The sequence below is a fragment of the Neolamprologus multifasciatus genome, chromosome 13 (assembly GCF_963576455.1).
Source record: "Neolamprologus multifasciatus chromosome 13, fNeoMul1.2, whole genome shotgun sequence".
Classification (NCBI taxonomy): domain Eukaryota; kingdom Metazoa; phylum Chordata; class Actinopteri; order Cichliformes; family Cichlidae; genus Neolamprologus; species Neolamprologus multifasciatus.
The window spans coordinates 28,733,021-28,746,777 of NC_140451.1; the positions used below are offsets into that span (position 1 = coordinate 28,733,021).

At 38.8% G+C, this 13,757-nt stretch overlaps 1 long non-coding RNA gene across 1 annotated transcript in view; it reads right to left on the reverse strand.

Annotated features, from left to right (window-relative positions):
* Nucleotides 1-4,624: 4,624 nt before the first annotated feature.
* The window catches only part of LOC146505747 (uncharacterized), a 288,224-nt gene continuing 279,091 nt past the window's right edge, over nucleotides 4,625-13,757 (reverse strand). Inside the window, exon 2 of the long non-coding RNA XR_014877469.1 lies at nucleotides 4,625-4,980. This is a non-coding gene — a long non-coding RNA (uncharacterized LOC146505747). The remainder of the gene's footprint in view (nucleotides 4,981-13,757) is intronic.

The following is a 13,757-nucleotide window of genomic DNA, read 5'->3' on the forward strand; positions in this document are numbered from 1 at the left end:
TTATTTTAAAAGCAGCAAAGTGAATTTGAGTACTAACTTTGATTAAACTTGGAGGTTAATCGGAAATAACCATCAAACTAGCAAAAAAAAAAAAGAAAACGTCCTTTAGATCTGATTTTCCACTAGGCTACTTAATGTGTGAAAGTGCCTTGTGCTTCCTTGTGTGTGTGTGTTGTATGTTACTGGCTAATGTGTGAAAAACACTTCTGTTTTCTTTAGATGTAGCCCCCTGCTGAGCACAGGCCAAACAGGACACACACTCACACAGACACTCCTGTGTTTTTCTTGCATCTCCTCTCACAGCATGACTCCTCTCTTCGTCCATCTCCTGTCATTATCTTATCCCTCACTGACGGCTGAGTGGAGCATGCCTGCATATGTGCGAGAGAAGCTGATAAAAAAAGGAATGAATGAGTAAACACAGGCACCTTGATCCCTCTTCCTAATATCCATCAGAGCTGCTACATCTCCTCCTTTAAACTGTCTGCGTCTCTGTTTGTCTGGCTAGTTCGCTTCATGAACACTTAGTTTATAGCACATTTATGCCCTGTCTTCTCTACAACACAGTTTATTTTCCTGGCAAAGAGTAAAGTTGCAAATCACTGCCCCTTGGACTGCTCAGTGTAACTACCGCCCACTCCTACTGGCCTCTAAGCAACTGCACTGGTGTGTTGCTTTGCTCAGATGCACTTAGATGTTAATTGTTCACTTTCCCCACCCACATTTTTCCCAGACAGACACTTCTAATACCTGTGGTCAAGCAGAATTCTTTAAACAGCTCCTACCGCTAAAAGACAAATAAAGAAACTCTTAAAAAGAGTTCAGGTCTGTGTTGTTGGCCACAGACCACTGCTCCAACTAAAACATCTGACTGTTATTTCATCACTTTGAAGCTACAGATGCTGACCCATTGAATCATACAATTTATGCACGAGCTCTAGAAAAGTCATATCTTAAACATGCCTCAGTGGAATATAATACAGTTAGGTTTGTTGATTTATTGGCTAAAGAAACAGTGTTGCATTTTTGCTTGTGTACACAACCACAGTGGATTTTAAATCAAACAGTCAAGATGTGATTGAACTGCAGGGGTTTAAATTTTTTTTTTTTGCATGTTGAGGATTTACAGTAATTTTTACACCTCTGCTTTAAACCTTTTAAACCTCTGTTTTCAGAAGCTCAGAATGAACAATTTGAACTTTTAACGAATTTGCCAAATAACTGACTGACTGGAAAACAGTTTCATGGCCAACTAAGATGATAATTTAAGCAGGCACAATATTTGAAGTTATATTGTTGAGCAGTTGCCATCAGGCTGAAAAAAAATAAACTTGTCCAAATCAATAAAGTTCTGCTTAGCTACACCAAAAGTATGTGATGACAGAATTGTTTACAGGGTTAAGGAAAAACAGCGTACTCCAAAAGTAACCTAAGAATTTCTTTAGGCAAAAAAATGAATACTCTTCAGTGGCCAAGAAAGTCATTTGATTTCAGCCCAGTAGGGCATGCTTTCCAGTGCAAGATCCACAAACAAGCAGCAGCTGGAGGTGGCTGCAGAACAAAATCTCAAGGGAAGAAACGTAGCATTTGGTGATGTCCATGGGATTTGAATTCAGGCAGTCACTGACTACGAAGGATTGTCATCCAAGTATATTTATATCAGTTCTTATATTTAAAATTATGTTAACTTATTCAATTAACTTTGAGGCTCTGAAAATGAGAGGCTATATAGAAAAATGTCTGTAATTCCTAAACAGTTAATGCTATTTTTTTTTTTTTTGCAGAAGTCCTTGAATTAAAACTGGAATTTTGCACTTTATTTTAATTCATTGATTTGTTTGTTTGATTTAAAATATTCTGTCTTTATCAATCGAATTATGGACCTAACCATATGAGCTAAAACACAGATTTGATGATTCTGGCACCACCTGTGGAAACAGAGCCTCAGTAGTCAGGGTTATGTGGGACCATGTGACAAAGTTTTTTATTTCTTGTGTCTGAACAATAAAATGGCATTGATTTTATACTAAGAAAATGTTCTCCCTACATAAAGTGATTGAGTGATGACTCACATGTCAACATGAATATCAGCTGAAAGCTTTGTCTGCAACCTCGGCATATCAACATACAGAAGTCTTCTGAATCTAATCCTGTGGTTTTCTTTTATTCTTTAATTTGAGAATTACACTTTTATCACGGAGGACATCTGTGGGAGATGCTGTAGCAAAGAATAATTAATGAAGTGTTGTATAACATGAACCTTCTAAGGCTCACATCTAGAGCAACTAACAGCAAGACACCACCAAACTGTACAAACACACGCAAACACTCACACATGCATAAACAATCACACTTATTAAGAACTGCAATATGTAGACATCTCCGGGTTAAAACTAACATTTACACAAAGAAGAAGAAGAGAGGACCACATTAGTGTGAGAAAGACTGACTTTAAAACAGTGAGGAATGAAGAAGTAACGGAAAAACCTTTTTTTGTATTAAGTTGTCTTATGTTATACTCTGTAAGCATGTTTTTATCTGTGTTTAATGCATTTGTGCTTGTGTGGGATTTGTCCAGAAACGAAGGGACATGTAATAGCTGCTTACTGATGCACCCAGGGGAAAGATTATACAATTAAAATGTAACAAGTGGATATACAAATCTTCAAGGGAACAAAGAATTAGTCTGAAAGGTCACATTTAAAAGATTAGTTGCACGATAACCCGTCTTGATCTTGAAGAATTATAACTGGTTGGTATTCCTCAGAAACATGCCATTTATATTGAATACCCCCCAAATGATGCCGCAGATAGATTTATTATCTGCGTATTAGGGGTTACGTTAAAGATAAGATGCTTTTGTTTGAACAAAGTATTGAAGTCAACCGTTCCTACTTCCAATGAGGCATCTCCCAATGCAGCACTTAATTGCCACTTTAGATACTAGAATGAGAGTGCAAATGAGATGAAACTGTTCAGCTGAACTTAACTTCAATTAATTTTTGAGGGTCAGTACAATCAAACCAGCTGCATTACATTAAGAGCTTTAAAAAAATCTATTATAGATTTGCCTTTAATGACAGTGTTTTAGCCATGTGCTTATTGTTTCAACTCACTTCAGCGGATTTGTGCATTCCCTTTGGGTGACAATTAGCTCACAACAAGCGCTTGTATTCCAGGCTCGAGGGACAATTAGTGAGCAGTGCGTTAGCGATTTGTCATGTTTGTAACACAAGAGCATAACACAGCCACCCACTGGAATTGGTTGAGTTATGAAGCTGCCGTGTAGAACCTCATAAGAAGTCACACCCTCTCTCTCTCTCTCTCTGTCTGACACACACATATCCACAAATAAGTATATAAATAAAAGTGGCATGTTGGGTACATGAGCCTGCCACAGGCCACTGATCAGATGACAGGACAATGTGAAATCATTAGAGCACGCCTCTGTGCAACAGCTCAGACCCTCAAGAAAGCTTTAAGTATAAAAAAAAGAGAAAAAGAACGTGGGCTGTAGGAGCAAATCAGCCATTTTTATTCATTTTTATCCATTAAAATTCATCTTTGTGTCGACATTTTGTGTAAGACGCAGACTATCCCAGTGCAGTGTTGAAATGATTAGCATTCATCCCTCTCGCTGCACCCAGTGACTGTGAGAAAATGTCAGACAGCCACTGCTAAAGGAAAAATGCCAGAATTGCATGGGTGTCAATTGGAAAATCGAATCAGAAGTTGATATTGTTTTCAAGTGCCACGAGGTGTGATAGAAGCAGCAATGTGCATGTCTCCCATTTACCTGAAGTGTTTCTGTCAGGCAGCTTTGTGTGTCCCTTCAGCAAGCACTTTTAAACATGTTTCTCTAACCACAGCTGTCTGCTTCTCAAGAACAGTATAGCCAGCAACAGATGAGTGAAGAAAATGCCCCAGAAAAGTTGCATCACTTACTCTGCCAAAGTTAGTGATGCATTTAAAATATAACTTCAGGAGTAAAGGGCCTTTGAGGCTATTCTTTATTCATTAAAATCTATAATTAAAAACAAAACATTTCAGAACATACTGTTAACATGTAATATCTTGGTCATAGAAAGGGGTTTTTCACTACTAAATGTAGGGCTGATTGTTATGCAGACCATCGAAATACCCGATCATTAAAATAAAGCTGTGCACTGTGATATCTCTTTTTATTTCACCGCTGATAGCAACGAGGAGATAAATGCCCCTATTCTGGATAAGCTTCCTAATCAAACATGTTAGGACTTGATGCAAAACAAGAAAATTTCTTGTGGCAAACATATTTTATTAACAGATATTTTAGTTATTTTATTAAGTGTCCAAGATAAAAAACACATAAAACAAACAAACAAACAAAACATTGTATAATATACAATAAAAAAAGATTGAACCGTTTTATTTCTGTCTGTAAGACAATTTTATGACTTTTGAGAAATAAATTTTTTTGTAAATTAGATTTTTTTTTTGTATCAGCACTGCCTCCTGATCATCATAGGTGACAACTGCAATTCTCACGTGTTTCACTGATTTCACCCCTTTTTTCTTTTCTGTAGGAAAGATGACAGAAGACATTTGCATTCATCATGAACTGATTTCCAGGAAGAAAAAAAAAACAAAACAAAAAAAAGTTTTAGACCATAGGTGTCAAACTCTGGCCCGCGGGCCAAATTTGGCCCGCAGCCTAATTACATTTGGCCCGCGAAGCCATACCAAATTATTATTAGAGCTGGCCTACTCGTATTACACAGCTAATATATATATTGTTTAGTATTAAGCTTTGCTTGTTCCATATTCAGTTTTTCAGCAAAACTTGTTTGAGTCCATAAGAAAAGATTCATTCTTATATCTGGAGGAAGATTTTTTTTTTTCAATAAATATTAATGTTAGCCCGCGACTTTGTTCCAGTTTTGAATTTTGGCCCACTCTGTATTTGAGTTTGACACCCCTGTTTTAGACCTTCAGAAACTCCTGGAGGTTCAACTAGGCTAATGAAATGTTTCTATGGCTGACTAACTATGAAAGGCTCACTGTAAATGGACTTGAAAGCACTCGTTTGCCTAGCAACAAAAAGGCTACAATACATAATTCAGCACTCTCCCCCATAAGAATGTAATTGTCTATTCCTCATATAAAGACCCCCCCCCCCCCCCCCTCCCCACACACACACGTTTTCTAACCTTATTTTTCAGGGAAAAGTATTATATTTTTTGGTAAGTGCTCCTCGTCTGTAGTAGTAAATTATATCACAGTTGTTTGTAAGTAATATATCTGCACCAGGGCTTTGGTGCTACAATTAGTGGTCTCTGAGAGGGCACAAACAGCAAAGTGCAGACCAGAGTAGTTTTCAGTAAAAGTACAGGGTGATTATAAAATTCCTGAACTTGGATGGTAAAAATCACAAAGGTCACTTAATTTAGATTTGGCAAGTGTCCCTTACAAGGTTATCTTCTTCTGCACACCTGAAACTTTTCAGTGTAGCTGGTAATATTTGATTGCATTCTTGAAGTCCTATTCTTCCTAGGACCTAGGACCTACAGTTGTGGTCAAAAGTGTACATACACTTGTAAAGAATATAATATAATGGCTCTACCGAGCGTCCCGTTATTTCTAAAACTCTGATTTTTCCCTGATAGAGTGATTGGAACAAATACTACTTTGTCACAAAAAACATTCATGAAGTTTGGTTCTTTAATGACTTTATTATGGGTCAACAGAAAAAAGTGATCACATCTGCTGGGTCAGAAATATACATACAGCAGTGCTAATATTTGGTTACATGTCCCTTAGCCATTTCCACTGCAATTAGGCGCTTTTGGTAGCCATCCACAAGCTTCTGGCAAGCTTCTGGTTGAATCTTTGACCACTCCTCTTGACAGAATTGGTGCAGTTCAGTTAAATTTGATGGCTTTCTGACATGGACTTGTTTCTTCAGCATTGTCCACATGTTTTCAATGGGGTTTAAGTCAGGACTTTGGGAAGGCCATTCTAAAACCTTTATTCTAGCCTGATTTAGCCATTTCTTTACCACTTTTGATGTGTGTTTGGGGTCATTGTCCTGTTGGAACACCCAACTGCGCCCAAGACCCAACCTGTGTGCTGATGATTTTAGGTTATGTTGAAGAATGTGAAGGTAATCCTCCTTCTTCATTATCCCATTTACTCTCTGTAAAGCACCAGTTCCATTGGCAGCAAAACAGCCCCACAGCATAATACTCCCACCACCATGCTTGATTGTAGGCATGGTGTTCTTGGGGTCAAAGGCCTCACCTTTTCTCCTCCAAACATATTGCTGGGCATTGTGGCCAAAAAGCTCGATTTTTGTTTCGTCTGACCACAGAACTTTCCTCCAGAAGGTCTTATCTTTGTCCATGTGATCAGCAGCAAACTTCAGTCGAGCCTTAAGGTGCCGCTTTTGGAGCAGGGGCTTCCTTCTTGCACGGCAGCCTCTCAGTCCATGGAGATGCAAAACACGTTTGACTGTGGACAATGACACCTGTGTTCCAGCAGCTTCAAATTCTTGGCAGATCTGCTTTTTGGTGATTCTTGGTTGCCTCTTCACCCTCCTGACCAATTTTCTCTCAGCAGCAGGTGATAGCTTGCGTTTTCTTCCTGATCTTGGCAGTGACGAAACAGTGCCATGCACTTTATACTTACAAACAATTGTTTGCACTGTTGCTCTTGGGACATGCAGCTGCTTTGAAATGGCCCCAAGTGACTTTCCTGACTTGTTCAAGTCAATAATTCGCTTTTTCAGATCCATGCTGAGCTCCTTTGACTTTCCCATTGTGGCGTTTGTGGGCGTTTGTATCCAATGAGCCCTATTTAACTGGCCTGAGAGAAGTCACCAGCTGTCGTCACTCATAATCACTCACAAGCAGTTAAGAGGCCATGCTATGAAGCTCAGTTCACTGACAACTTTCTAAGTCACCAAAATTGCTAATTCATGTTGCTGTATGTATATTTCTGACCCAGCAGATGTGATCACTTTTTTCTGTTGACCCATAATAAAGTCATTAAAGAACCAAACTTCATGAATGTTTTTTGTGACAAAGTAGTATTTGTTCCAATCACTCTATCAGGGAAAAATCAGAGTTTTAGAAATAACGGGACGCTCGGTAGAGCCATTATATTATATTCTTTACAAGTGTATGTACACTTTTGACCACAACTGTATGTCTGCCTTTTAAAAGTAGAATGGATGGATGTGATAACGAGTCAAATTTAGTGAGTGAGATCAGTGTAGATTGTGGTCAAAAATATATGCAGTGAAACAAGATATAAAAAAGTAAAGGTACTTTCCCAAACTATCCTTGGCTTATCAGGAGAGGAATATTTTTGGTTGGACTGAGGTGGGGACGTATTCTGGGTACAATGACTGCTTAAAAAAATGTCAGCAGTTACACTGAATCTGATGTTTGTCTGTTTGGATCACCTTTTCAAATCCTGAAATGATTGACATCATCACCACTCTCATATTCACACATTGAAAGGTTTTTCTCTCTTTTCCTTAGAATTTAATTCTTCATGTAACTAATAACACTGTTAGTGCTCAGAACTAATCAATACAAACAAATATAAAGAAAATAAACTGTAATACAGTCACACACTGTAGACGGTTATTTCTTTCTTTCTTTCTTTTTTCCCTGCAACAGTGGATTTTGTTTTTGCAGTCACCAGCCGGAACATAACACACAAATGAGAGACATTTTACAGCTTGGCCTCGAAAGAATTCTTGGCATTTGACTTCTTAATTATAAAACAAACATTTTGATGCTCAGTTGCATGGCCCCAAATTGAAGAAGGGTCGTGTAAACAAACTGTTTTCTCTTGGTATGTGTCTCGCTATCTCCTCTTTTATTGTCTTCTTTGCTAAACTGTTGAGTAACTTCACTCTCACTCGGTGGTTTTGTGTTTCTGTCTCATATTCTGGCTCACTCCTCTCCTCCTTTACTGTCTCCTTCTGTCCAAGCATTTAGTAGCCCTTGACTCTCTTTATGTCTCTTTCTATGTTTGGCTAGATCTCTATCTTTATCTGTCTAGTGATGGATGGCTCAGGGTGAGGGCCAGCGACTTCAGCTGGATGGAAAACAACTGGCTTGTCTCTCTCTCACTCACACTGACACCGGCACACACACATGCAGACACACACATTAAAAGATTGGCCCTGGGTGGTCCTGTGTTTGTCTGTGTGCTTGTGGTCAGGCCAGTTATCTAAGTGAATGACAGCTGGCATCCAACTGCCTTAGATAAAAACCATACATAGACTGCAAGAGACAGAAAGATGCACTGAGTGCAAACCAGCAATCTTAGTGCTGAATGTAGCAGTAATGGTGTTAAATCTGGAGGGTGAGGACTGTGTGTACCGTCACCTACTGGTGCAACCAATAATGTGTGTGTTAATGCTATCAGTACTTGCAAGTTGGGAAAACCTAATACTCTGTTTTCAGAAAAATTAAGGGAAGTTTAGCAGAAATTATTTTTCAGTCCTTTTATTTACCGTCTTTTCTGTCAGCAAAAATATAAAAAAAATTAAAAATAGAATCAGTGGCTGCAGCCAGACATGTAGAGTGTTTGATGTACACCACACTATTGAACAGTGCAGCTCTCTTGCACTTACACTGTTGCTGTTCACCTTGAGTGAAACACATCAGGTATTTCAGGGTCATCATGCTGAAACTTTGTAGTTTATAACATATATATTTAACCATACATTCTTGCATTTCTTTACTGTATAAACTTCACCTATGTTACCTATTGTGAAGATGGGAAAAATGTCATTTAAGGGTGAACATGCCCTGTTTGTGTCAAAGGTAATGTCCAGACTGCTTTGATCTGACAGGAAGGCAACGGCAACTCAAATAACCACTCGTTACAAACGTGGTAGGTAGAACAGCATCTCTGATCTTCTGCATACTGGTGCATCTAGTGCAGCATCAAATGACCATACTGAATGTCACTTCTGTTAACTAAGTAATGGAATATTGGCTCCCCAAAATTCAACAAAAGAACTTCAGGAAGATGGTGCCTGTCCTGATGAGGCTTGATATCTGACGCCACATTCAGATTGTAGGGTCAGAAATAACATGAAAACTGGGATCCACCCTTATTGAAAGTTCAGAGTATGTCTGTGAAGGTTCTCAGTCATCCAGGTCATTGTAGTCAAAGGAGCTTGCAAAGAAAAGCGTCTGGACTTCTTTAAGTTGCTTGAAGACGTTTCACCTCTCATCCGAGAAGCTTCTTCAGTTCTAAGGTCAAATGGTGGAGAGTCCCAGATATAAACCTAGTGGGAGTTTCCCCCCACAGAGGGACAAAAGAACTCCCCGATGATCCTCTAATCGCCTGAGCCAAGGTGTGAAACTGGGTGTGGGTCCCAATCAGCCAGGTTTCGGGTGAGTTCATTGTGAAACCTGGCCCCACCTTATCATGCGAATTCCTGAGGTCAGATGGCCCAAGATGTGAGTGGGCATTAAGGTGTCTGGGGAGGGAACTCAAAACTGGATTATAGATGGCAGAGAGTTGGTGTCGTAAACCACCGCCTCTGTTCAAAGATGGTCGCCCACAGTGGACATAGATGCTTCTTTCACTCCTCTTTCAAACCATCTGTCCTCTCTGTCCAAAATGTGAACATTGGCATCCTCGAAAGAGTGACCTTTGTCCTTAAGATGCAGATGGACAGCTGAGTCTTGTCCTGTGGAGGTGGCTCTTCTGTGTTGTGCCATGCGCTTGTGAAGTGGCTGTTTGGTCTCTTCGATGTAGAGGTCTGGGCATTCCTCGCTGTTCAGAGTAGTTTCTGCTGTATAATGCTGTGGAGCTTGTTTAAATGCCAAAGCCTTTCTCTGTATTGCTGCTGAGCATTTTCATAACTTTATGAACACATCTTCTGAAGGTCGCTTTCAGCAGGCTAACGAGCAATGTCACAGCTCAAATCAACTCAAACTAGTTTCTTGATCGTGAATACCTTTGGGATGACTGTGGCAGAATGGGAGATTCACATCATGGATGTACAGCTAAAAAATCTAGAGCAACTGTGTGATGCTACCATGTCAATATGGAGCATAATCTCAGAGAAATGTTTTTAGCACCTCGTTGAATCTATGCCACAGAGAAGTAAAGCAGCTGTGAAGGCAAAAGGGGCTTTAAGCCAGTACTAGCAATATGTACCTATCAGAATATACAGTGAAGGGATATAAGCTAACTTTACTGGCTTGGCTTATGTTTAGAAAAGGAAAAAAAGAAAACATAGGGCAGTTTGGGGAGATTCAATTTACAGCAGAACACTGAGTTTGTGATTCAATCTGTAACATTTTTCAGAAACTGTAGTGCCAATATCACTAATGTTACTGTTATTTTTATTCTCAGCTATTTTTGCTTGTGATACAGTGTAAAACTATATACTTGATTCCTAAATACCATCTGGAATTTTTCAGTGATCTAACTGGAGTTGTGCCTGACAGCTGTGTATGCAAGCATGTGTGTATGTGTTGTCACATGATTGGATTCATTTTGTAGTGAACATTCATGCATCAGTCTCTGCTAGCTCAGTTACATATGATTATGTAATCAGGTCAGTGTACACTGAAGATAAAACACACATGCACACACACACACACACAGACACACAGATAAAATCTATGGGACCATTTCAATCTGAATGCCACTTCTTATATCGCACCACAGCACTGAGCTGATTGAATCTATAGCAGGACTCTGATCGCTGCTTCTTTAAATTCTACTCACACAAACCATTCATGCTTTTCCTGCGCAGATGACTTATGGCATAAAGAAAATGTATTACATGTCAGCAGGGTTGTGCACAAAGTTCACGTTCTCAATTCGGGATAGGAATATTGGGTTTGTATTGGCACAGAAATCCAACATTGTTATGTCTCAAGGCCAAACTAAGCCAGAAAATGTTATTAAATTAATTATTGTTGTTATATTGTTAGAAAATCCTAAACAATCGATTTATTTTGTTTAATTTGCACATTGATAATCTCCTGCAGATCCTTTATCAATTTTATTTGTTTTATTTGTTTTACATTTAAACACTTCCCAAACTCGTATGCGCCGTGCAAAGCCTTTTTAAAATTCTTCTGTTGTTCACAGTCTGTAATTTAGCTGTGCCAACACACTAACAGCAATTGGTTTTGTAAATTAATTCAAGAGTAATGAGCAATACTCTGACAACACATGACAGCTTTTAATTTCAAATTAGACAGCCGGCATTTTAAAAAAGTGAAATGTCAGTGACACCAAACAGTAATGAAGTGAAACTTTAAAAGGGTGACTGTAATTTGTCCTTGACTGCAGGGATCAGACCGTGTCTGTTACAGAATCTCTGTCATAGTTAAAAGGAAATGTGCATGAAGAGGGAGTATCATCTTTGATGATAGACTACATCCATATTTAAAGTGCTGAGGTTCACTTTTTTCTATTATATTCCTTTCTGTGTGCATCCACCCTCTGTTCTATATGATGTCTGGATTTAGTTGATCAATGCAAAGTAATACCAGAATTCACTGGTCACATAGTGTTAATGATGAGAAATGATAGAAAGATATTTTCAATAGAGATGGTGCTGAGTAAAAAGACAAATGGTATTTTTTGTGCTTTAGGTCTCTGTGGACCAAAACTGGGCATTTGGAAGAATGTACTATATGCGACTGTATTAGGGATCTTCTTTATCATACTTTTCAATTGGCCAAATCCTCCTGCCTATCACTGAGCTTTTCACAATCTATGTGTCTAAAAGCTTTCAGCATTTACTTGTTTTTGGTTATAGACAATATATAGGATTGTTACATAGCCTTCAGATGTGAAAAGTAAAGCCACAGTAAAAGTTTTTTATTCCTGCATTAATTCAAATCGAACATTATAAACCTGTAAGTTTATAGTCTTGAAACGTAATACTTTTGTTTTAATAAAAAGTGAGTTTTATTGTGTCTTTATTGTGTTTTGGTCCCATTTAGAGTCAAATAGACGCATACATGCTTAGGAAGAATACATTTGGGTTGACGTTGTGAAGATGGATGAATTTAAACACTTGGGGTCAAGTATCCAAAGAAAGTAACAGAATACAAAAGAGTCCAGCCAGGGTGGAGTAAATGTCAGGGGTGATTTGTGACAGAAGGATAGCAGCAGTGAAAGGGAAGGTTAACAGGATGGTAGTGGGACAAGCATGGTTTGTAGATAGTTGTAGTGACAAAAAGACAGGCACGATCTGATATCGTCGTGTTGGTGTTGTTCCCAGATCATCACACTAAAGGTTGTTCCAGGATCAACATTGCAAGTGACCAATCAGAATGTTGTGACGTCATACTTTTGCGACTTCGGGAAAAACCGGCATAAAACAAAAAACTGTACTTAAGCTGCAAGAAACCGCCTCTGTCTGCCGATCAACGGACCCTGACCCTAACCCTAACCCTAACCTTTTGATAAACGGTAAGCAAAATTGATATTGTCCTTGCAACACTGGAATTTCATAAATGCACGAATGGCTTGGCGCGCAAAAGAATAACGTCACAACAATGTGATTGGTCACTTGCAATGTTGAACCTGGAACAACATTTTCATGATGATCTGGGAACAACACCAACACGACGATATCAGATCATCCAAAAGACAGGAGGTGGAGATGGCAGAGTTGAAGATGCTAAGATTTTTCCTGGGAATGACCAGGTGGGACAAGAAGTGAGTGGTCAGAGGGTTGAGTGGAGACAAAGTTAGAGAAGTGCAAAGAAAGATGACAGAGAACATTAATGGATGTAGTAAAGGAGGAGAGGGTTGGTGTGAGGATGTTAGGGATAGTGTGAGATGGTCTACAGTGGCGATCCCTAAAGGGAGCCGCCAAAAAAAGAAGACACATGCATCTTTTGTTCAGTGTCCAATACTTGCCAAATCCTAATTAATATCACAGTTAATAAAGCATCTTGCTCACTGTGACACTGCTAGCTCATAAGCTCCACCTTCTAAAGCAAACACACCCAATATGTCAAGAGCCAAAATCCTGTGCTGCGGGCTTTAGATTGGTAGTAAATAAATGAACAAACAATGTTATAGTGTCTACATCCATTTTTAATATAAAATATCTGGTTGTAACAGCTGCTATTCTACTATGTAGAGAGATAACATACTGTGGTTTGCTGACTAGACAACAGAATATATAAAGCACAATTAAAACTAGTTTTAACTGATTTTTCCTATTAGATTGTAAACATCATCCATTACTGTCCATCAAAAAAAACTTTAATGTTGATGACCTTCCTGAAAGTGTACAGTATAAACAAATAAATGGGGGGAAAAAAGTTACTCAGTTAAGTGTGTTAGCTTAACTGAGTAAAGGAGCCGGCAAGTTCGGATGTGTTAAATGTTGTTTTAGAAAAGGCTTTAGATTTTAGAAAAATATACAAATCTATGCACAAAAAATAATTAAAAAGATGAACAAAGTCGTTCATTGGTTTGGTTTATTAGTTGATGAAACTCTGATCTTTAGCATGAACGCTAAGGGCGAAACGTTCCCAACAACTCTCCCATCCTCTACATCCTTATTTTCAGTCTTGCTATATAAATAGCACACTACATCATGCAGAATTTGCAGTATGAATGTGTCCTAGGGACACTGGGCTGGAGGTAACGCTGCTCGTGTCCATAAATGACCTGTATGCCATTGCCTATAATTTGTCCAATTACAATATCACAGTCTCTATGTAAAGCCAGAGTCATTTGTTCAAGGTGAATTTTACCAC